Here is a 24195-nt window from a genome sequence, read left to right as displayed (position 1 = left end):
TGCTGATGTTACTACTAGTAAGTATCACAAGACATGGTGTTCCTGGGGGCTATACCTTGTTTCAAGGAGGAAATGGTCTTCCATGGGGCTTAAAACATCTGATTTGGAGTCAGCTCTGAGCTCAAATGCCAACTCTCCCATTGCTTTCCACACAGCAAGGTCTGAACTTCATTTCTTCTCTGTAAAGTGGGAATAATTGGCACACTGTCACTGCCATTGCCTTACTGTAAGAAGCAAGGGAGATAGTTTATGTAAAAGTCTTAGTTTGTAGTTTCTATTGCAATGGGAATTTATTGGGATGATGTATTTATTGAAATGCAGACGAGGAGAATGGTTGCAGGGATGACAGTTTCTACTCAGAACATTCTGAGAAACTTCTTCCATCCAAGGACATAGATGTGGAAGTAAATTGCAAAATAGCTTGGGATTAGGGCCATGAGAGGGTTTGGAACAGGATCCCGTGTGAGCCAGAGAATGGAGTGCCCAGAGCTGCCCAGACAGTTTCTGTACCAACCATGCCCTCCTTTCTCGGGGCTCTGACATGCCCCTCCTCCCCAGCCCATCCCCGCACAGTCTCCCTAAAAATCCACCAGGAGGCAGGGCTTTCCTGGCAAAGAGCCATGCTAACTGCCTGCCTTGCTGAAAGCCCTCCTCCATTCTGCCAGATGCTGAATAGCCTGTGTGCATCTGCTCAATTGCAGACAAGTCTAGTGTTTGAAAATTCAAGAAACTGTGTTATTCTGGCTGGTAACTCTTGTCACTCAGGAACTTCTGGATTACCTGGGTCCCTGAGCACTCATCCCAGCTCCTGTCCTGGCCCTGCAGTCTGTCTGCCCACATCCCAGCTCCTGTCCTAGCCCTGCAGTCTGTCTGCCCAATGTCTCCTGATCAGTAGGGTCTTTCCCAACCTCCTTAACCATGTGGATCACCTCTGGTTTCTTCCTCATGCCAGAAGGTGAGCTTCCTCCCTCATGTTTCTCTTCTGTTTGTTATGACATGTTTGTTTGTTACCTGATGAGTTTTTTTCTGCACAAGACTCAAAGCTTCATGAAGCAGCTCCTCTCATTCAGTTTGGCATCCACAGTGCCACACTGTGAGTGAGGAGAGGAAAGAGCCAGATGGAGGCAGCATGCTTGGTGCACAGTAGGTGCTTAATAAATAATAAATATCTATAGCGGAATGAATGAAGGAATAAATGACTTTTAGAAAAAGAAAGGGAAGCAACAACAAGAGCAATAAATTGTTCCATAGAAACATAGCATTTGGGCATTGAATGGGGCTTTAGCAATGGCATTTACCATTCATCTCATTCTGAGGTCCCAGCTACAAAATCTGAACAAATGCCTACATCATTCCTCTTGAACAAAGCTGAAGAGATACACTCTGGACATTAGCTGCTTATTTGGTTTATTTATGAAGAGTGTGTTGGAAAGACACTTGCCCTGGGTATTCTGAGACTTGGATCCTATCTGCTGCATGGCATTGCACGTAAGCTGAGCAAAACACTTGTATCTTAGAATTTCAGTCCTTATAAGCAACCACATGAAGCTCCATCACACAGTCCTTAGTATCTGTGCTTTTTGACCTTATTTTATTTCCTTCTGTACCATGCTATTTTTGTTTCTGCTCACTTGTTCAAAAAATCAAGGCTGAGATCTCTTGTCTAACTTCCCTTATGAATGAATTAATGCCTTTATTATGAGAGTTGATTCATTATACAAGTGAGTTCAGTCCCCTTTCTCTCTCTCTTGCCCTTCTGCCTTCCACAATGGGACAACACAGAAAGAAGGGACCTTGCAAGAGGCTGGTCTTGCAATCTTTCACTTTCTAGCTTCCAGAAATATAAGGAAAGACATTTCTGCACCTTATAAATTACCCGGTCAGTGGTATTCTGTTATAGCAGCACAAAACAGACTAAGACACCAGGTTAGCATAGCTAATAAGTGGCCAAACCAACATTGGAATTTGATACCACCTGATTCCAAAATACTCCTAAGCTAGGACTAAAAGTTTTTACTTCCAGCACTAAATCTAGCACTTCTCTCACCATCCTTCTTGTGAGATTGGACTATTTCCTTCTTGGAACCTCAGAAAAGCTGTATGGCTCACTGAACGGTTGTTAGAGTTGAATAGGAAGTCATGGGGTCATGGTAGAAAGTACATTGTTAACTGTGAAGTGATGTGCTCACCAGTGTTGTCATCAATATCAGTGTTTAAGGCTTAACAATGGGGTATGGAGGGTGAATGCTGTGGCCTTTCATGGGACAAGAGTAACAGGCCAATGATGCCAATTGTCAAGAGAGGATTCATGGAGCCAGTGATAGTTAAATTAGGACCTTGAGGGTGGCAGGTATTACACACACCATGTTAGAGCAACCCCCAAACCATCACAACTCCTTGTCTCCTTGCCTTTCTTTTCAGACTCCTTTACAGATAGTAGTGATAATGTGGCCCAGTCTGCCCTGTGGAATATCAGAAGTCCCTGGGTAGAACTCTTTAAGAGAGACCCAGCTAGCATGCACTTCAGCCCAGCATCCATTCATTTTGCTCCTGTGCCTTTCTCTCTTGTTCTTGTTTAGAATGTAGATAGCAGGCCTGGAGATGCAGCAGCCTTCATGTGACCATGAGGATGAGTCACAACATCAAACATGGAGATGGCATGGTAGGCACTGGTTTTTAATGATTTCCAACACAACAGTTTAACGTGAGATTAAAAAAAAAATCCATTGATGGTGAAGCTCTCATTACTTGGGTTGCTTTTATTTGCCACTGAATGCATGTAAGGATCAGATTGATGATGAAGCAAACAAGGTGAGGCAGGGAGCAGGCAAGGACAGAAGAGAAAATAGCTGAAGAAGCCATCTCTCATATTGCACCAAGATACATACGCATATGGACACCAGGGAGACAGCTGTTGCTGCCAGTGTGGAGGTCTCACGGTCTAGATTCAAGTCCATCCAACCCCTCCAGCTCATGCTTGGCAGGGGTTTCTAAGATCGCCAAATGCCTGACACAGAGTGAGTATTCATTTACTCATTCAGAAAGCAGGTCTTCAGTATGACTCTCCAAACACACTACTAAATGTTTTTCATGTGTTGTTGTGAGCCCATTCACATGCATAGGCTCATTTAAGCCTCCCTTTACTGCAAAGATGATGAGTCCCATTTTACAAAAGAAAAAGGTGAGAGCTAGAAAGGTAAACACCATGTCCAAAGTTTCTAACCTAAGACTCAAGCCCAAGCCACTAACTCCCAATTCTGTGATTTAATTACTGTGCTGTCCTGCAAATCAAATGTCTGTTCCTCTCTGAAATCTGAGGGGAATCTACACACACACAAAATTGCTCAGTCTCCTCTCTATGGTCGCACAGGCCTACCTAAATCTATGCAGAATCAAGATGAATTATGAGTATCATGGACTTCCCCTTGGGGCTGTGAACACCTTCTCAGCTGGAAACCAGGCCTTATCCAGCTTCATATTCCAGCACCTAATATGTTTTCTGAATAACTATCCATTCAAAAAATAAGTGAACTAATTAAATAACAAAGGTCAGATTTGGCACAACAAATCAGAGGGGCTGATAGAAAAAACCCAGGCTTGAGCCACAAGAAATAACAATGTGGTGATTCTGAACCACCTGTGTTTAGCATCTCTTCAACCTTTTGCACTTTTTATTATATGAATTTTAATATTAGTCAATTATTGATCTATTAATAATAAATTATTATTATTGTAACATGCCCAGTTTTGTGTGTTCCTCACTTTTGTCTTATATCTAGAATCCATTCCAAGACTTCTAGATGTGGTAAAATCCAGAAGCATTTCTTTTGACATAACTCACAGAGGCTCTGTTAAGTCCGGAATACATCTTCCCTCTTGTCATGAGAGTCATGACGAGGGAGAAAATAATTATAATTATGTTCTGAACCAGATGAAGATTGCATATCTTATTAATAGCTGAGATGAACTGTGTACACCCTCAAAGCTGGGTCAATAACGATTCATCAGACTTCGTTACCAACATCTTTAAAAGTTGATGTGAGTCATACGGAGCTGTTGTGCACAAGATTTGTCACCTGGATTTGAATGGAAAATGAATAACTAAATATAAAATGCCATTTTGCTGTGATTCATAGCTCTTTCAAGCTGACAGACATCATCAAGGGATACAATCTTTCCTCTATTTCTAAAGAATGCAGTCAATGGGTCTGGTTCTTAGTTTCTTATCAACCTGAAGAAAGATCAGAGAGAATGCCTGTAAGTCAACCACAAGGAATAGCTTTTTCGTTTTTACTTTCTGACAATGTTCATATCGGGGAAAGAGGCCATAATCCATGTGCCCTGTTTCTAGGAAAATGAAAGCTCCAAAATATAATTATCTTCACCTTAGGATGCTCTAATTGGGCTGTTTCCTTTCCACAACACACATAATTACATTTGAAAATTAACACATGTTGCAATCCTTCCCATCCACAAATGCTCCTCATACATCATTGCAGCATATACGGAGTATCCTCTATTTACCTAAGCATTTTTCACCCAGAATTGGTGGATGTGCCTCCCAATGGGTCTTCTGAGCAACGTCCCTCCACCTCCACCCAGCCTCCCACCCTATCCTTTTTCTACTCTGAAACCAGAATGATCTTTCTAAAATGCAAGCCCCTCATATCACTGCCCCCATGTCAGACCTCAGGATAACTTCTGATGCCTGGAGGAGTTGTTCTGTCATCAGTGCTGCCTAGAATACTGGAAGGGAATGTTGTAGGCTATACATCACCCCAGCCTCAAGTGTTGACTGAACCTGCCTACCAGGAACCTATTTAATTTTTTTAACCCTAATATTTTAAAAACATATTTGATCCTGTCCTTCAGAACCGGTGTTTTAGAAGACCCCAACCTATAGACTAGAGTACAAGGTTTCAGGCAGCATGTAGATGGCCCAGGGCATCATGCACGTCCTCTGTCTCTGCAGCCTTACGTCTTGTCAATCCCTGCTTCATAGTTTGTGACGTAAGGGAACAATTACAGGTAATGGCAAGTCCACCCAATCCCTGACCTGTGTCAGCCAGCATGCTGGGCACGTGGCTGCCCTGCAAAAATCCACACGGATCTGTGGTGAATGGGGAGCTCTTGAGCCCGACACATGAGGTCAAACCTGAATTGGCAATCTTGGGCAATTAATCTCTCCAGGCTTCCATTTCCTCAATTGTAAAGCAGGATGATAATAATAAATCCTACCTCCTGGGTTCTTGTGTGGCGTGCATGAGTTTTTATATATAAAGCACTTAGAACAGCTCTTGACACCTAATGACTTTGGTGTACAATCAGCTAATATTAATAATCAGTAGATAGATCACTGTCACAAAAGAGGCAGGAAATACGCATTTAGGCTCAGCACAGCCTGCCTGGAAGCACCTCTTCACAGCTTCTGCTCTCCCAACACTGACTCCCTCCCTGGGCACTCAGCCCCTGAAGGCAGAGGTAGCTTGCAAAAAGGTCCCACCTTCACAGGGTACCCCAGTCCCTCTCCCGAGAGTCTCCATACTTTCCCCTGACCCTGTCCTTGGAAGTCCATGCTCAAACCATGTTCAACTGCCCCAAGTCACCTCTTCCCCTAAGTACCCAGCTCCTCAGAAGACCAGATATGAAGTCTTCTTCCAACCTGGTTACTCTGTTCTGGGAACACTTTGGGGAGTCAATGTGTGGCAAATCAGCAGGTTCTGATATGTCATCAGCACCAGTGGCCATGCCAGAGAGAGACATGGAGCTAGTGGAGGTGAAAAGCTCCCCCATAATCTCTACCAGTTCCCTTCACTGATACGGACAGTGACATAGTCTCAATCTACTGTTACACACAGTGCAAAACCAGTTTTGAGATTAGTCCTCTAGCTGCCAACTTTCCGATTGCTGCCCTTTAGTAAATATTTTAAAACTACAAGCTATATTAGTGGATGCTAAAGTCAATCTAGTGGGTACTTTCCAGATGTTCAAAAATTAAAAAGTATAGAATGGAATGAGTGCATTGCCTGTAGTGAGTATTGTGTAATATATTTGGTTCTGTTTTATGTCTTTTGTGTGCATGTGTGCATATTGGAGTATAATGTAAACTATATTTTTTACTGTAGGTCATGGGACAAGGCAGTTTATAAAACACTATATTAAGTTTTTCTTACATAAAAAATGTTGGAGCCCCAATGACTGGAATTATCCACAGCATTCTCTCTTCTCTTTCTAAGAGAAAGCCCTTATCAAAAAAATAAGATAAAAGGACTCCCTGATATGTTTCCTCATGAGAGCACTTCAATGGCAACATCCTTAGGAACATAGAGAGTACCCTGTGTTCATAGCTCCTACCTGAGGGCTAAATCCATCTGTCCTCATAGAACAGAGCCATGTGTGTTCTGCAGATGACTTGGCTAGACAAGGGCAGGAGTCCTTATGAAAGAGCTTTAGTAACAGACAGTGGCATAGAAAATACTTTCTGGTGTAGCTGGAGAACTGTAAAATGCACTTCCTGTTGTTGACACATTTACATGTTAGGGACTTGAAAAATATCTGATGAATGCATTGACTTTTCCCCGCTCCCATCTGAATACACGCCACCCCTCTACACTTACATACAAACCCACCTGCATGCAGTCTTATCCTTGCTCCCTTCACATACTTGTTTTCTTCTAGATCAGTGATTTTCATAGCATTTTCAGTAGCAGACACTGTGTTTCAAATGGAATCTTTAGCAAAACCCCAACATTATCATAAAACAGACAAAAGCAGCACATGGGTTCCCTGAACATTTAAATCTCCATTTTTGGATGGGGGGAGAAACCTTTAACTAGTTTTTGTTTGGTTTTGTTTGGTTGGTTTTTGAAGAATGTCTGTAGCCTATCTTCAGAGATTGGTTTGAAAAATGAGTATCCGAGAAACTCTGGTAAGCTAGTTAATGTCCATCCTGAGCAGTTCTGAAGCCAGAGTGAGGTCATGTAGCAAAGGTGTTTCACTGAAAGTGTACAGTCCTTTACTTTTATTATTAGTTGCACTTCTGGTAGCTGTACAACATTGAGCAAACCATGCTGTTTGGGGGCTCTATTTCCGCATTTATGAATTTTTGCGATTAGATTGCAAGATCCTGGACTTCCTTTAGGCTCCATATATCATAGAACTGATAAAGACATATACTTAACCCTAAGATACTGATAGTCATCATAAAGCCATGGTTTGGGGTGGTAGATTTAATCACTGCCACAGTCTTTCCCAGTTTTTGATTTTATGATCCACTCAAAGAGGCTCCACATGTCTCTCAAGTAATTTTTATAATATTTAACTATCCAAACCACTGAGAAACTCATTTTAACATGTCTCATTGAGTTCTTGTAATAATGACAATAACTATAACAACTTTTTTAGCACTTGACAATCAACAAATGCTTATATCCATTATTTTCTTTGATTCTCACAATAATCCTGTCTTTGTTTTATAAACAAGAAGGCAGATGCATGGAGAGTGTCTGACTTGCTGAAGTCATCCAGCAAGAGGAAGGCTGAAGCCAAGTTGGGGTTGTCAGGCAGGGTCATCATGCGGGACCAGTTGTGAAAGCCCTGACAGCAGGTCACAGCGGCTCCATTTTATTGGGTCAGCAGCCCAGATACCTGAAAGAGACAAGTTATCTGACCAAAGTGGAGAGACACTCAAATCAGGCAGGCCAGGTGAGAGGCCCCTCAGGATCCCAGAGAGATCTGATGGCGGCTGCCCCGAGATGGTGGCGGCTTAGGTGGGGAGAGGGAGTGTTTCACTCTTATCTTTCAGGGAATCCTGAATCCTGCAACCCAAATCTCTTTCTTTACTTTGCTCCATGAAGAAATGCAGACTAGCCCCAAACTAAAAACCAGCCTCCTTCTGTGTGTTATGTTCAGGGCAGAAAGAAGTCCCTTCTCACCTCCTATTTCTTCATGAAACCTTTCTCTTGGGGTTCCCTTTCCAACATTGGAGTGGTTCTCATGAGTATTAAATACATCAGCATGTCTCTCATTCCCCGCCTCAGGCTGGAAACTGGAATCCAAGAGGCACAAGAAGGTTTAGATAAGTTTTGTGAAGCTGCCAAATCTGATGGGCTAAATTTTCATTCTATTTATTTTATGGATTTCAAAGGTTCATATTCATTTAACTGTGAAGACAGAACTATTCCCAAGTTATTTGGTAGGACAAAAACTGCACTGTGGGCAGCAGACTTTGTCCAAAGCCTGAAAAACAATGAAGGAGTAAAATGATCTTGAATTTCTTAGGATCCTCCAGCTGAAGCAGCAGGGGGTGGAATCTGACCCATCGCAGTAGAGCGGAAGGCATGAGAGATAGATATGCAGGTGCCCCAAAACATGCTTGAAGCTGGTGTATTAACTGCACACATTGTTCTGAATACACAGCCATTCTCACCTCCCTGGTGCTGCTGCAATAGGGGTTTCAGTGGCCACACCATCAGGCATCTTTGATGTGTGAGAAGTTGATGATGCTCACCCTGCAAGGAATTCAGAGTGCACCAGGGTACACAAGGGTCTGGAAATACCTGGGCAGTGGAGGGGCATGCAAGATCAAGACTAGGATAAAGGAGCATTGCAAACATCTCTGGCACAGAAGAAGGCTTTGAAGATTAGAAAATATTTAAACTCAAATTTAAAAAGAGGACTTTGCCCATTGGTCATGTCAGAGAGGATATTCCATGCAAAGGGCATGAAAATTTGAGGATGGGCAGAAATACAAGTGAGTCTGGCATGTTTCATAAATCCAAGTGGTCTAATAATGAATGTTGAGTCTTCCACTTGCAAGGGTTGGGGAGGAAACACAATGAGGCAGCTAAGCTAGAGAATGTTAAGGGGAGTGTCCACAGAGGGCAGTGGTTTGGCATGGGCTTTCAGAGCCTAAGCAGAGTGAGGAGGGCACCTGCACAAGAGAGAGGGTGGTGATGGTGTGGGGCATATATGATTGAAACATATGTAGAGGATTGATCCAATAAGTAATGGTATTAAAGAAAATGGGACCTAGATTTTGCACCATCAGAGAAGGGAGTGACAAATACAGGAAAGAGAAAACTAGAATCAGCCCTATGGTGCTAAATTAAAATTGGAGTTATCGTTGTGAAATAGAAAGAAAAAGAGAGAAATGAGTGGAGAGAGAGAGAGAGAGAGAGAGAAATGTTTTAAGGCAAAACTAATATTAAAATAAATATTAGTTTTACCAGATACTGACATTCTGCCAGCTGTTTTCTGCTGGAAAATTTCTATTAATTTGTGAAAGATTATTAGTCCTTTCTTCTGTTGTCTCCAATTGTTTGTTAAGCCCATCAGTTAATGTTTTTCATCAGATATTGTACTTTATAGTTCTAAAATTTTAATTTGGTTTCTTTTTATAATTTACATTTCTCTGTTAAGATTCCACATCTGTTAATTTATTATCACTACATTTTCCTTTATGTACTTGAACATATATATAAAGCTGCTTTAAAATTCTTGACCCAACATCTGAGTCATCTTAGGATCAGTTTTCATCAGCTATGTTTGCATAGATTGCATTTTCCTACTTCTATGTTTGTCTATAAATTTTTATTGTATTCTAGACATTGTGATGCTACATTGAGAGTCTGCATTTTGCTGTTTTTCTTCAGAGAATGCTAAGTTTTGTTATTGCGGGCAGTTAATTTGCTGGAAGATTAGATTGATCTTTTAAGGCTTGTTGTTAAGCTTTGCTAGAGTGGTTCTAGAGTACTCTTACTTTAGGATGAGAGGAACACTGCTTCTCAGATGTGGCCTTTCTGGGTCTCAGTTGAGGTCTTCTCTCCATGCTGGATGATTGGAACACCTATATTTCTCAGCACTGTGTATCATTAGCGATTTCTGTTCATCTCATAGCTCTCCAGAAGCTGTTTTTGCCAAAGGTTGGCTAGTCTTGCCCTAAACATGTATATTTTAATTCCATCCAGTGCCTTAAGGGGACCGATACATAAATTTCTGGAGCTGCTCTTTTATGTAGCTCTGTTCTCTCTGTTATCCTGAAACTTTGTAAACTTTAAACTCTGATTTCTGCCTCCTCAGCTTAGCAAACCTGCTGGGCTCTGCTTGGATTCTCCTTTCCTAAGCCATGATTCAAGAGTAGCCCCAAATGTAAAGTCAGGATGATCACATGCTTCACCTCCCTCAGGCATCCCTCTTAATCCAACGCTCTGTGCTGAAATAGTTCTGAATCAAAACAAACAGAAGCAACTTGCATGTCTAGTTTTGTCATTGTAAACATCAAGCCCATTTCACACGTCCCTCCTGTGGGTTTTAGGGAGGAGTTAGGTCAATCACAAGTGGAAACTTTGAAATTACTTGCAAATTTGCCTAATGTATCACAAGGCAATGTGGTAGGTTGGCAGAACTGATACCTCTCTAATAGGCTGAAAGTCTCAAAATTAGAACTATAAAATCTGAGTTTAGTTTACTCTAATTCCACTCTCTATGTCCTAGGCACTGTGCTAGCCGCTAGAGGTACAAAGGTGGATGAGATGTGACCAGTGCCCTGAAGGATAGGGTCCTGCAAAGAAAAATGGCAAGTGCTGTGATGGAGGTCTCCAGGGCAACTAGGGTGAGAGCACAAAGTGGAGATGACCCATCTAGCTTAAAGAGGTCAGCAAAGGTGCTAAGAATGTAGAAGAAGATGATGAGTGAGTTGAGGTTTCAAGGAAATACAGAAGTTGTTCAGGCTGACTGAAGTGGGCAGGGGAAACAGCTGGTGAAAAGACAAAGAGGTTCAAGCCAGTTGGCAACTTCAGTTACAGAGAGGACAACCTATACTACAGCTATCGCATATGCTGGCTATACTAAAGTAAATAGATTATACAAGCTATAGCAATGGGCGCAACACAGGATTATGTCAGGAGATACAGTCAGAGAAACAAGGCTAGCCAAGATTACCCCACAACTTTAGGTCATATTTAGGCTAATAAACACAGGACTGTAGCTATTGAAGCTAGAATAGTACATAAATTAGTGGCAATTATTTATAGTGTGAGGTTCCATCTCCATTCTCCACTATCCAGATCCTGTCTGAAGTTTCTAGTCCTATATAAGACCTTTGAAACCACCAAAACTGAAGCAGAGAAGGGAGCCAGGGTGGCAAAGGAATTCAAAAGCATTTTATTCTGGTATGATCATGGAGACAGGCCTTCCTATCACCCCTGTGTAAAGGAAACAGCTCTATCCTTGTCCCTAGGCTGTTTTTTCCTAAAGAAAGTTATGGCCAACCATGAGTTCTAACTATCTGACTCAAGGCAGTTAATTCACAGGCTCATTTTGCATTTACAGCAGATGTCTTTAGGTTGGGCTCTCTGGGAAACAGGCCCCGAGATGAAAATATCTATGCAGAAGGTTTATCGTGGTGCACTGTCAGGATCAGCAACCTAAGTGATAAAGGAAGCAGAATTGGGCAAAGGGCGAGGTTAACTTGCCATACAGTTAAAACAGAGATCTCAGCTGATTCCATGGGGAGTGCAGAAGTTGACAAGGCCCTTCAAAGACCTTTCATACTTACGCAAAGCGCCAGGCTTCTGTTCCCCATCTCAATCAGTCATTAGATGCATTTTCTCCCAGGGGAAAGAAAAAATCCCCCAGCATGATCCAGTTGTGAGCTGTCAGCTGACAACCCTTCCTCTGGGCCATGTGGGTGCTGCATCACTGCTTCCATCGCAGATAACCTGCTCTGGGAAGTTCTGCCCATGGGAGAAATGATAATTAGCCAGACTATTCAGACTCCAGAAATGAGCAGTAACATATGGTGAGGATCAGCCAGGTGCTATAAACAACTTGTTTGATAGAAAGCAGGAACCAAGAGAAACAGAATGTGTGAGGAGCACATTTATCTCCTGAGAGATGGTTGAAGAAACTGGGAATGTTTATCTGGGGGGGGGCAGAGAAGACTGTGGAGGGATGTGAGGCCCACCTGTAAATAGCTGAAGGGCTGGCAAGTGGAAGAAGGCTCTGGTATGTTCCTCAGCACCTCAGGGGGTTGCATTTTAGGTGGAGAGGGTCCCAACAGTCAGGGCTCAATTCTCTCCTCACCTGCAAATGGGGCTGCTGCTGACACCACACAGGTCTTTGGTGGGAGGTGGAGCTGAAGGCGTTGTCAGGACCGGAGCCTCTGCAGGTATCCTGTTCCCCTAACAGCAGGCAGCTTCCTTGATGGAGGCTGCATCTGAAAGGTTAATTCCCTCCTCTTTGGGCCAGTTCAAAAATTGTAAGCATGACTACAGCTCGGGTGGTGATTCTCAAACCTGGCTGCATATGAAAAGCTCTGGGAAGTTTAAAAATATAGTGCTCAGCTCCAGAGAAGTCAAATCATAATCTCTCAAGATAGGGATGGGTCATTTTTATTTCTTAAGGGCTCCCCAGATAAATCTGATATGTAAACAAAGTTGAAAACCCTACGTCTGCCCTACTAGAGTGTTATTTGACTGAGAGGAAATGAGAAGGGTCATCCAAAGGATGAATGAAAAAGATTTCTGTTGCATAATGAGATCAATAGGAAATGATTAATCCCAAGGGAGGTAGCCGCAGCAAAATATAACAAGCAAATTGATTGCTACAAGCAGGATCTGTGGCCCTAATGCTGACTGCATTGAATCAGAGGAAGTTGAAGTTTTGTTTTGACAATGTGATCCAGTGCTCTATTTTAGTGAAGTATGTGGCTTGATGGGAATAGAGTGTCTTTAAACTTTCTCATGTAACAGGGACTGTTCTTCTCACAGAGAGTCCTTAAGCCCTCTGGGACTCTAATATACTATTAGGTTGTTTCGGTAACAAAAATAAATTACATGTATGGAAGAAAATGTGGAAATATAGAAATGTGTGAATATAGAAAAATATAAAGTATAAAGAAAAAACACAAAACTTTTTTCCAATTCCGTTATCCAAAACTAGTCATTTCTATAATCTTGCCATAATATACACAGGTAACATATACACTCCTTGTGTGCATGTGTATACATACACATGCCCATATATGTATGTATGTATTTATCCGTGTATCAGACACTGTGCTACTGAGCACTCTTGATTAATTATTTTGAAACCACGAAACAGTTTGAAAGATTATCTCACCTAGGATGACAATAACAGTTCCTACCTCATGAGGTGGTTGTATATTAACATTAGCTAATATGTGGTAAAATGTTTAAGACAGTGCCTGGCCTATACTAAGGCCTTAATAAATATTAGAAAGAGAAGAGAGAGAGAAAGAAAGAGAGGAAAAGAGGGAGCAAGAGATGAGGGAATTTACTCATGTTAGAAAAAGTCTGAAAGGAGGTGAAGACACAGAGTTTGCTAACCTCAGCACCATTGGTATGCTGGGCTGGAAAATTCTCTGCCGTCGGGGGCTGTCCTGCAATTCATAGGATGTTTAACATCATCTCCAGCCTCTACAAATCAAGGCCAGCAGTCTCCCCTCCTCTAAGGCATCACAGTCAAAAATGTCCTCAGACATTGCCCTAGGGGGCGAAATCACCTCCAGTTGAGAACCATTGACCTAGATCCATCATATATTAATTCTTGTTCTTTTATGAAAAAAATACATTTTAATCAAATGCATGTGTAAAATATCACAGTTGAGATCCACACACCGTTTTATATTCTGCATTTTCACTTAATGTCACATCATGACATTGCTCCTCATCATTAAACATTCATTATAAATGTCATTTTTAGTGGCTGCATTATATCCTAGCCTTCTAATGTACTGTCATTTTAATGACACAATATTGTTAGATAGGTTGTTTCTACTTTGTGCTCTTACCAGAAAGATCATCTTCAAAATGCATACCTACATACATATAGGTCTTTGTCTACATTTCTACTTTTTTTCACTGGGTAAATTTTTAGAAGTGAAATTACTGAAATAAAGTAATCGAGATCCTGAAGGGTCTTGACAAATATTACCACATTGATTTCCAAAACAGCTGTCCAAGTCAACACGCCCACCAGCAGTCATGTAGGTACTTGGAATGCATGAGATATGGGGACTGGCATGGTTTTGATTTGAACTAACTGAAGGGGTCTTTTAATCTACACTTCACAAAAGTCAAAAATAAAACTTTAAAAATAAAAGACAACACATGCCATGTGGTGAGGTGGTATTTATTACATCACAGGTGATGTAACTGTGCATAACTTCAATAAACTTCACAGCAAAGGAGATGGTTCTGACATCAACTCTATTGCTATTTCCTAAGGGACTGAGGGAAACCTTAAATAGTCTAGTGAGGAAAATGTAACTCTCATTTCTAGAGAGTTACCAGCCCTGCTGGGAGCCACATGGAGAAGTTGGAATTGAAATACAAGGCTGGTGGTCCAGCTGGCCACATGTCAAGCTCAGAGCCATGATGGATATCTGATTTCCGTCCCACTTGAAAGTGATGTCCAAATCATCTACAAGAGGAATTGTGAAAGAATTTGTAGTATTCTAGAATTCTTATAGAAAGCAGAAATCTGCTGCTTCACTCCTCCATTTGGGGTGAGAACTTTCAGAATGGAAGGGGAACTCAGATCTACTTATAGGCAGCCATGAAACCCTGAGTCAACTATGGAAATTTCCAAGCCCAGACACCAGGTTTGCACCTGGGGGGTGGATTCTACCCTCTCTGAAGACTGGTCTGGCATAAGTGTTATAGGACCCTCGGACACCAGGCCTCTCCCACTTATTCTTCATTTTCTATAGGAGGTCACGTAGGCTTCTTGGGCAGTGTTTATAATCAAGTGTGGCATAAATCAGCTAACAAAGAAGACTGACTCATCCAAATGGGCTATTGGCACAACCCAACAGAGCTGAACATATACATTCTGGATGTTCATTTGATAAGTAATTCCACTTCACAGACATTCATTGGTTTTTGTTTAATGTCTGTTGTAGGTACTGGAGGGGATTAACACGACACTGTGCCCATCCTCCAAGAGTTGAGAAGACTTTTAAAAATATGCAATTATCTAGAATGTTAGTCATACAGCTAAAAATAAGTCTATTATAAACAGAGTGCCCAAGGACTTCATTGCAAGGACAAAAATATTGCAGGGCACTTAGCATGTGCCAGGCAGTGTTATAAGGACTTCACGCTGAGTCAATGCATCTCATCTCACAATGCCATTCTGAAACTGATGCTGTCAGACACTTTACCCAAGATCCCACAGCTGGTAAATAGAAGAACTGAGGGATGAATCTGCTAGCTGGATCCAGCATGAAGGCTATGCTGTACATTGTTCTCTGGGGGTTTAGGAAGAGCCTCATGAAGGTAAACACAATGGAGCTTTCAGAGGTCAAAATTAAAGGACAGATCTCCCAGATAGATGGACTTGGGAGTTAAGCCAGATAATTGGTACATAATCAAGTAGGCAATAGGGGAATCAATAAGTATTTTTGGGCAAGGGAATCACATGATCAAAACTGAACTTTAATACAATGAATCTGGAAGGAAGAAGTGGGAGAAAGGAGAAACTGAAAGTCGGTGGTAGGGAGATAGGTATGATGGAACAGCTTGGGTAAGGGTCTTCGGCTTGTGGCAGTCTTGGGATGATAGGAGAGTAAAAATAAATACCAGGCTTTACTGAGCATGGCATTGTGTTGTGATTCTCATACTACCCCACTTTGATGTATTTATTCACCCAGAATATATATATATATATATATATATATATATATATATATATCTCACAAATGATCCTGGCACATACTAGCTACTCAATAAAAACTTGATTTTCTGAGAAAAGAAAGAAATGTCATGCCTCCAGGTTATTCTGTAAGTCTGCAATAGGATATTGTTCAATGCCCCTGTGTGTGTGTGCTTATGTGGTGTGTGTGTGTGTATGCACACGTGCGTGTGGTGTAAGAGCTGGAATTTAGCCCAGAGCTCCATGTACAGCACTTTCTTGCTGATAGACACTGGCTTCCATCTGTGATTCTGAAAACCATGGCCAAATTTGGTCTCTGAGGTACAGAGGCTCAGAGCCTGAATAAAGGTTGACATAGCACGAGTCTGCAGGACATGGGCCTCTCTGAGCAGCAACACCCAACCCCTCCTAGTCGTCAGAAAGTCTATAGCCCCAGAAGGACTTTTTGATGCAGAAGTGAAACCCAAACTGTAGCTAAAAACAGAGCAATGCAATATGATGCCTCCATGCTACTGAACCCTGCATGTGGGCAAACCAGGAGCCCTCTTGCATCCCATGCCCATTCTGCCTGTGTATGGCAGTTGTTCCAGCCCCATCTCACTGCAGGAGCTGCATCATGATTTGTGCCCAGGATTGTTAGAAAGAATGACTTTGGCTTCAGATTGATCAGAGCTTCAATCCAAGTTTTGTCTCTGATAAGCCACCAACTCTTGGGCAATGTATTTAATTCCCTCTGCTTTGGTTTCTTTCTTTTCTTTCTCTCTTTCTTTTTTCTTTTCTTTCTCTCTTTCTTTTCTTTTCTTTCCTCCCTCCTTCTCTCTCTTTTCTTTCTTTCTCTGTCTCTCTTTCCTATCTTCCTCTATCCTTCCCTCCCTCTCTCTTTCCCTCCCTCTCTCCTTTCCTTTCCTTTCCTTTCCTTTCCTTTCCTTTCCTTTCCTTTCCTTTCCTTTCCTTTCCTTTCCTTTCTTTTCCTTTCCCTTCCCTTCCTTTCCTTCCTTCTCTCTTTCTATTTCTTTCTTTCTTTCTTGAGACACTCTCAATGTTGCCCAGGCTGAAGTACAGTGTCACAGTCATAACTCACTGCAGCCTCCACCTCCTGGGCTCAAGCAACCCTCCCACCTCAGCCTCTCAAGTAGCTGAGACTACCACAACCAGCCAATTTTTTTGGAAGAAATAGGTCTTGTGTGTTTCCCAGGCTCGTCTTGAACTCCTGGGCTCAAGCAATCCTCCTGCCTCAGCCTCCTGAGTAGCTGGGTCTACAGGCAGGAGCCACTGTGCCGGGCTGCTTCGGTTTTCTTATTTGCTAACTCAGGATGACTTTAGCTTCCAGGGTGGTGCAAGTGCAGCGCCAGTGCATGGGACTGAGAGCCTCCTTCAGTCGTGCACCCTGGGTGCCTCACATGCCTCACCCTAGCCCCGGCCCTGGTGAGAAGCTGTGAAAGAACCTGGCATGTGAGGAACCACCATGAATCTTTCCACGTGACTGAAAGGAAGGAGGTGCGTGTGTTGGGGACACACTGTCAGGAGAGGATGAGGAGCTGACACCAGATACTGATGGCTCCGGCCCCAAGACAAGAGTGCCAGGAGATGCCCCATCAGCACCCCATAGGTGGCAAGCCCAAAGGGTAGATTACAGGCAGCCCCTGACTAGACTTTTCAGAGAGAAGCCTTGGAGCATCAAAGTGAAAATGGCAGTATTCAAAGTCATCAGGGAAAAGGAGAGGTTACCTATAAAGGGATGGCAATTATACGTTCAGTAGACCTTGTGTCCCCAACAACAGATGTCATGAAAGATGGTGTATCATCGGGAAGGTGCTGAGGAGAAATGATTAACAATCTAATATAAACAATAAATAGTAGGCATCCATTTTTGAGCACTTGTATGGTAGCCTAGAGCTCTGTATTCAGCATAACGATTATTTAATATGAGAGTTAAATAAAGACGTGTAGGAATACAAAAAATTCACTACTCATTAGCCTTTACTGAAAAACAAAATCAGCAAGAGGATGGATCGGAATGGAGAAAATACAGGTGATCACAGAAAGTAGTAAATATAGTGGAAAGCATATTTAACAATTGACTTCAAGAAATTAGTAATGATTGCTATTGTGTGTTTTACAGGTGGTGAAATTAAAATTAATAACAAAGAAGATACTGGGATGTTTAATGAGTAAAGTGAGATAATATGTGCCTTATGAGAATGATTGAGATAAAGAATAAATGTAGAATTTGTTAGAAAAATAATTAGTTGAGTGTAAATATTGGAAATTAAGTTTAACAGCAGAAAGAATGGAAATCATCTTGCAGTGAATGTAAGTATCCGGCACCTTCCTGTTAGGTGCCCTCTTCTAGGCATTGATGATACAGAGATGAGCAAGACAGAAAAGTCTTTTTTTGCATGGATTTGTGAATGTAAATTGTAATGTATTCCTAGACTAACCTTGGTAACATATGATAATGCTGAGACCCACTTTAATTTTTTTTCAAAAAAATTAATATTAATAACAAAATATTAAATTCAATATTAAATATTGAATTAAAACAAAAAAAGAGGTGGTACATGTAAACTGTAGATAGAGTGTTATATGGGGAGGGACTTGCCTTTGGGATATGAGTTAGTTCATTTCTTGCATTGCTGTAAAAAATTTCTGAGGCTGGAAATTTTTTCTGTCTCTACCAAAAAAACACCCAAATTAGCAGGTTATGGTAGTTCCAGCTACATGGGAGGCTGAGGTGGGAGGGTTGCTTGAGGCCAGGAGGTGAAGGCTATGGTGAGTTATCATTGTGCCACTGTACTGCAGCCTGGGCAGCAGTGAGACTCTGAGAAAGAAAGAAAAGAAAGAAAGAAAAGAAAAGAAAAGAAAGAAAGAAAGAAAGAAAGAAAGAAAGAAAGAAAGAAAGAAAGAAAGAAAGAAAGAAAGAAAGAAAGGAAGGAAGGAAGGAAGGAAGGAAGGAAGGAAGGAAGGAAAGAAGGAAGGAAGGAGAGAGAAAGAAAGGAAGGAAGAAAAAGAAAGAAAGAAAGAAGAAAGAAAGAAAGAAAAAGAAAGAAAGAAAGAAGAAAGAAAGACATTTATAAAGAAAAAGGCTTTTGTTGGTTCGGTTCTGCAGGCTGTACAGAAAAGCATGACTCTGGTATCTGCTGACTTCTGGGGAGGCCTCACAGAGCTTTTACTCATGGCAAAAGGTGAAGCAGGAGCAGGCATGTTACATAGTGAAAGCAGGAGCAAGAGAGAGCTGTGTGGTGGGGGGAGTGTCACACTTTACAACAACCAGATCTGGTGAGAACTCACTCATTACTGCAAGGACAGCACCAAGTCATAAGGGCTCTGCCCCCATGACTCAAACACCTCCAGCCAGGCCCCAGCTGCAGCACTGGGTATTACATTTCAATGTGATATGTTGGCAAGGACAAATTATGCAAACTATATTAGGGTGCTTCCCTGATGGTCATGGAAAAAGGAAATCTTCTTGATGAGAACCCCAATGCCATTGTCTTTAGCAATGAGCATATTTGATATATTATGTATGTCTTCGTCCCATGGGTTTAGCATGAAGAGTTGCAAATAACTGGGCTTTAGCACACAGGCACCACTGAGCCCTGGAAGATAAGAGATGCCTTGGGCTGAGCAGGGGTGGTACAGCAGTCCTGGAGAAAACCAAAGCACAGAGGGGCCTCCGGCGAGCAGATGTGGATTCAGGGCCCATCCTCTTGTCTTGACCTTGAGCAAGTCAGTTACCTTATCTGTGTCTTAGTTTCCCAATCTGTACAGTCACCGCTTCATGAGATTGCTGTGAAAATGATGATGGACGTGTTGATTCACGTCTTTGTAGGAGCTCCCCACTGATTAATAATGGGTGTCCAAATGCTGATTGGAGCCCCTTGAATACTTTTCTTATTTCTCGCAATGCGCTTAAGGTCTTTGAAGGCATTTACTGTTTCTTATTCATCTTTGTATTCCCAAGCATTGTTCTAGGAACACACTTATTAACAAATATTTTTTAACTGAGCTAAAGTAAATGGAATGAAATTGGATTGAATTGACAAGGATGCAACCTAAACATGATACAATTAAGGAACAATAGGAGACACCATCTTATTAAGGGCTTCTCCGAGCTTTTATAAAATTACAGAAATTCAGAGACGGGGGAGATGAAAGTAGACTAAACAAACAGTTACTGGGGACAAGCACTTCCTGAATAACCACTTTGTGCCTGACACCATGCCAGCCCTTCTCCCAAACACTATCTCATTAACTCCTAACAACACACTGAGAAAAAAGCATTATTACCATCATTTTGTAACTGAAAATCCCGGGGTTCAGAAAAGCCAGGTCACCTGCCCAAGGTGACCTGAGGAAAGTGGCAGGGCCAGAGTAAAAAGCGAGCTTCTCCACTTCTGCAGCCCCCTCTCCACTTTCTCATTCAGCCCCAGGCTTTGGGTTGGGGGTAACTCTTCTGCTTGTTTCTATTTGATTCTCTTGTTTTTTTGTGCCACATTGGCAAAGCTGTACTCACCATGCCTATTATCAATTATAGCCTTCTAGCCTGTGCTTTGAAGAACATAATTTATTTTCCTAGTCAGACCAAATAGAAAACACAACTGTGTGTTTAAATGCTAATTAACCTTTTCACATATCTCTCTCTCTTTCTCTCTTGCTCTATCTCTTTCTTTCTCTCCTCTCATTCCTCTAAAGCAAAAGCATGTAACATGTAAGACAATTCTTGCCAATTTTTCTTTTCCTGGATTCTATCAGTTGGAAGTCTGCAGCATATGGCTGTGAGGACTTCTGTACTTGAAGTCAAATTCCTTTAGAAAGAGAAGACTGCCATGCACGTGGTCACCAATGTGTTTGTTTCTCTGCACTGAGAATTCTAAGCTCCCTTTACTGTAGAGTTTGCAGGGCCCATTTCAAGGATGGCTCTATTGGGTTTCCATTAATATCGTTCTCATCGGCCATATATTACTTTCCCCTGCCTGAAATCTCTCATAGTTTAAAAGACTTGGGCTTTTAAAGCAGACAGCCTGCCCATTTAAATGAACTTCATGCATCCATATAAAGTAGCTTAAAAATTACTTCATTAGCATCTCCATGTCAGCATTTTAATTTTCTAATATTGCCATCCATCTCCCACTCAGCTGCAGCGCTCCTGTTTTCACAGCCATCTTCTCCTATTTTGCATCTAGATCCTTGCATTGACCACTTAGTTTTGGAGTAGTGGAATCATCTTTGACCTCAAAATCTTTTTGGAATGCAACCATCTGCACTTCGACCCAATCTCAGTGCCTCATTCAGAAAACACCCCTTTATTCTCAGTATCATTTTTTCAGTGGAATGTAATGACGTGTTTAATTTCGGATATGTTGAACTTACAATGCTTGAGAGTATACTGTGGATCTGTTGGTTCAAAGCTCCAGAAAGAAAGTGAAAAAGACTAGAAGATAGTATTGACATGGAAAGCAGAAAAAAGAAAGGTTTTTTTTTTTTTTTTTTTTTTGGAGTTTCACTCTTGTTGCCCAGGCTGGATTGCAGTGGCGCAATCTCAGCTCACTGCAACCTCTGCCTCCTGGGTTCAAGCTATTCTCCCACCTCAGCCTCCCGAGTAGCTGGGATTACAGGCATGCGCCACCATGCCCAGCTAATTTTGTATTTTTAGTAGAGACAAGGTTTCTCCATGTTGGTCAGGCTGGTCTAGAACTCCCAACCTCAGGTGATCCATCCGCCTCAGCCTCCCAAAGTGCTGGGATTACAGGGGTGAGCCACTGCTCCTGGCTAAAAGTAAGGACTTTCTATGAGAATGGAATGGTAAATGGAATTGGATACCACAGAGAAGTCTGATAGAGTAATAAAGAGATGTGTTTCTTAGGTTTTGCAACAAAGTGGTCAATGGTTTCCCTTGTTATAGGAGTCCCCAGCCCCCAGGCCACGGACCAGTACTGGTCCATGGCCTGCTAGGAACTGGGCCATACAGCAGGACATGAACGGCAGGCAAGCAAGTATTACCCCTGAGCTCTGCCTCCTGTCAGATTAGTGGCGACATTAGATTCTCATAGGAGCATGGATCTTATTGTGAGAGGGTGTATTTGAGGGATCTAGGTTGCTTGCTCCTTATGAGAATCTAACTAAAGCCTGATGATCTGAGGTGGAACAGTTTCATCTCGAAACCATCCCACATACTACAATATGTGGAAAAATTGTCTTCCACAAAACCGGTCTTGGGTGCCAAAAAGGTTGGGAACCACTGCCTTATCAGACACATTTATGTTGGTAGGAGGATAAAGACACAAATTGCAATGACTTCATGAAGGAATGAGAGGAAAACAAATGTTGCGATAAAAGGCGTAGAACCTTATTTCAAAGAGCCTAGCACAATGCCTGGCTCACAGTGAACTCTCAGCAGGTAAAAGTTAATGAATGAGGGTCGAAGCAAGAGCCAGAGTGATGGGTAAGGACCCCTGTGCCTTAGTTTGAGAACACGTTCTGAGGATTTTTCTTTCAAAAGTAGTTCACAATCTAACTAAGAATATAAGCAAGTATATTGGTAAAAATTGCAATATGACCTTTAAAAGGTATGCAATCAACAGTAAACTGGGTGTCATGTACTGAGTCATAAGAAACTGAGGCTGTCTCTGTGCTTCATTTACAAGCAAACGGGTGAAGTTTTCCTGGTGTTAGTATAACCCCAAGTTCTGATCTTCAAGTCAAAATCTCCATTTGACTAGTGGAGAGGCGACCTGTCTCTTGCTGTTAATTTACAACCATTTCATTATGTAGAGACTAACATTTATTCACTCATTCATTCATTCATTCACTCATTCAACAGATATAAACTGAGCTTCTACAATGTAGAAATCCTTATGTCCTACCATCAGGTGACAGTGGCTGGAATGTAACTAAGAGAAAGACCAGAATGAGGGCATCTGTTGGGCAGAACATCTGATCCCTGGAAAAAAAGCTACATTCATATTTGTTGTTACTAGTTTGAAAGTTGCTGCCCATGAGCTGTGGGGTTAGGGGAGTTAGTTAGGATCTTGATAACTACAGATTTGAAGCAATAGTAGCCTGACGGCCCATGTTTGCCTAAAGATTGACCTTCTCAGTTGATCAGATACTGATTGCCAGACAATCACTCACATTTTGAGAATATTACTAGAGAAACCAAAAACCATTCTTACAGGAATTTCTTTGCAATGAAAGTCTAATAGCTGGTGATGCTGTGGCATGAGGGCAGAGATCACCCACATAGAAGGTATGAAGTCAATATTTTTGAATGCATGAATATATAATGGGTTTCATGCAACGTGACAGTGAGATGGAGCCAGATGTTCACTTTTGCTAATCTTACTGGTTCCAGCTGTCTTTCTTTCACCTTTTTTCCTCCTTACCTGCCCCAGCCTAGACTGAAATGGTCCAACTCAAGTCTTGCTGTCTGTCCATTCTCCAAAACTCCCAAGGGAAGGATGATGTATATGTGTGAATGTGTGTGTGCGCATGTGTGTGTAGGGGGACCAAAAGAAAGACAGTTATAAGTTCAAGTATCCATCAAGAAATATCTACCAAAAATATCTTTGCCCTCATATTAAAGGTAAATAATTAAGTAATAAAAATAAAAAACGACAATAGCAACAACCACAGAGTATAGGTTTGTTATCCTCATTTTACAGAGGAGGAAGCCGAATTCCAAAGAGAGTCAGTGACTTACCTGAGGTGCCGTTATCAGGAAGTGGCAGGACCGTAAAACTCTGGCCAGTTTGACTCCACATGCAGCAAATGCCCAATGCATCTAGCACTTAGTTTTCTCTTCAGTAAAAGAGGAGATTCACCTTAAAAGTTTCTTTTAGTCCTAGCAGTGCCTGAAAAAATACATGTTGCTTCCTTTCCCTCAGTGCCTTGCATAGCATGGGGTCTTGCAGTGAGCGCTTGTGCATTTATTCAGGTGATTTACACAAGGTCCAGTAGGTGGAGCTAGAGAGTAGACACAAACTTCTGTGGCTGATGAGGAGGAGCTAATATCTGGATATTGTCCTCACTTATTCTGTTTGTTAGTTGATTTCCCTCTTCAGAATAAAAATCACTACTATGAGCTAGGCTTGGGGTGAAGGGAGATGAGTCTCTCAAACCTGAAAGATTAAGGCTAAACTGGAATTTGCGACTTAAACTAAGCTCTGGGAATAATCTTCCATGAGAAGGGAAAATCAGTAGAAGAAACAAAAATACTTTGCTTTTCACAGGTTATAAGTATAGTCGTACTTAAAGGTGCAGCCCTGGGTTTGAGTCCTGGTTCTCAATCTCTCTCTCTCTCTTTTTTTTACTCCTCTCCTCTCCTCCCTGTCTCCTCTCTCCCCCTTCTCCTCTCTCCCCCTTCCCTCTCTCTCTCCCCCTTCCCTCTCTCTTTCCCCAGTCTCTCTTTTTCTCTCTTTTTGTCTCTTTCTCACTCTCCTCCCCCTTCTCTCTCTGTCTCTCCCTCTCCTCTCTCTCCCTCCCCCTTTCTCTTTCTCTCTGTCTCTCTCACTCTCT

At 41.9% G+C, this 24195-nt stretch overlaps 1 long non-coding RNA gene across 1 annotated transcript; it reads right to left on the bottom strand.

Annotated features, from left to right (window-relative positions):
• Window positions 1–7422: 7422 nt before the first annotated feature.
• LOC105739978 lies at window positions 7423–23412 on the bottom strand. The gene is made up of 4 exons (XR_001115979.1): window positions 23381–23412; window positions 12085–12217; window positions 11558–11735; window positions 7423–7647 (listed from the first exon to the last, which is right to left on the bottom strand). It is a non-coding gene; the product is annotated as an uncharacterized LOC105739978 (long non-coding RNA).
• Window positions 23413–24195: the final 783 nt, after the last annotated feature.

Source organism: Nomascus leucogenys, chromosome 16, assembly GCF_006542625.1.
Source record: "Nomascus leucogenys isolate Asia chromosome 16, Asia_NLE_v1, whole genome shotgun sequence".
Lineage (NCBI taxonomy): Eukaryota > Metazoa > Chordata > Mammalia > Primates > Hylobatidae > Nomascus > Nomascus leucogenys.
The sequence above is the reverse complement of the archived record's forward strand: the minus strand, read 5'-3'. Positions and strand labels throughout refer to the sequence as shown.